At 40.1% G+C, this 1,321-nt stretch overlaps 1 non-coding gene across 1 annotated transcript; it reads right to left on the reverse strand.

The window, feature by feature from the left end:
* Positions 1-374: 374 nt before the first annotated feature.
* Positions 375-480, reverse strand: LOC112082349. Its single transcript, XR_002897013.1, has one exon. It is a non-coding gene; the product is annotated as a small nucleolar RNA R71 (small nucleolar RNA).
* Between the last annotated feature and the right edge of the window lie 841 nt (positions 481-1,321).

The raw sequence follows: 1,321 nt of genomic DNA on the forward strand, positions 1-1,321 counted from the left end.
AGAAGACAGCCTCGGAATAGACTCATTGCCGATTTCGATGCACCTCACCAACATTTCCAAAATCGATCAGCTATTCAAATTCTTGTTCCAAGAGAAAATCATGAGAGAAAACCTCAGATTGGTGAAGCAGAACCAATTCCATGGAATCTCTACTGAGCATCCAATGGACCACATTGATCTTTTTGAAGAAATCTCTGGAATGGTGAGAACAACTCCAGAAACTGTGGACTATGTGAAGTGTAAGCTTTTTCATTTCTCTATAAATGATAAAGCTTTTAGATGGTTAAAATATATGACATCTGGTTCTATTACTTCATAGGAAGAATGCAAGTCAGCTTTCCTGAAGTACTTCTACACCAAGTCAAGATCGAACCAGCTAAGAATCAAGATACAAAGTTTCCAACAAGGCCCAATAAAATCGTTCTATGAAGCCTGGAAGCGATTCAAAGAGTATGAGAGAGACTGCCCTCATCATGGTTTCTCTGGAGCAAACCTGCTAAGCACCTTCTACAGAGGACTTCAGCAGAAGTATCAACTTTCTCTTGAAACTGCCAGAAATGGAGATTTCAATTCGAAAACCATACCACAAGGGAGAGCACTCATCGAAAATCTAGCTGTACCCAACAGCAACAACAACCCTGAGTATGACAGATCAAAGAAGGCTATCACTAGTCATGAATCAAGGGAGATTTCTGAGCTAAAAAGCATGGTAAGTCAACTTCTTAAGTCTCAAAATAAGAATATACATGCTTGTGATACTGCTGCAGAAAATGAAGAAGATGGAAGATATGAAGAAGATGGCATGTACCAAGAGGAAGAAATCAATTTTATGGGAGCTCAGGCATACCATAACCGATTTAGTCCAGCTTTCAACAACAACTTCAGAAACTCTGGTGCCAACTTCAACAATCTCTCATACAGAAATCAAGGAGCCAAGAATCAGCCCTATCCGCAGCAGCAAAGGAGTTTTCAAAAAAAGTTTCAAAATGAGAACTATGGAGGAGAAAACTTCCAACAAAGACCACCTTTCAATCCTCAACAAGCACATACCATCTCATTAGAAGCAACCCTTTCCCAGCTAAGCAACCAGGTAAAATTGCTTGAACAAACTATGATGCAGACTACTCAAGGCAATGAGAAGTCAATCAGGGAAATGGAGGTGAAGATCGATTGTATTTACAATGACTTGAATGGGAAGTTCAAATCTCTCGCGACCCATGTCAAGAGGTTGGAACATCAGATAGTTCAGACTGCAGATTCGATGAAGAGACAATAAGGAGTCTTACCAGGAAGAGTGGAAGATAACCCAAAGAAGTTCTGC

Source organism: Eutrema salsugineum, unplaced genomic scaffold, assembly GCF_000478725.1.
Source record: "Eutrema salsugineum unplaced genomic scaffold, Eutsalg1_0 scaffold_8, whole genome shotgun sequence".
In the NCBI taxonomy this organism is placed as follows: domain Eukaryota; kingdom Viridiplantae; phylum Streptophyta; class Magnoliopsida; order Brassicales; family Brassicaceae; genus Eutrema; species Eutrema salsugineum.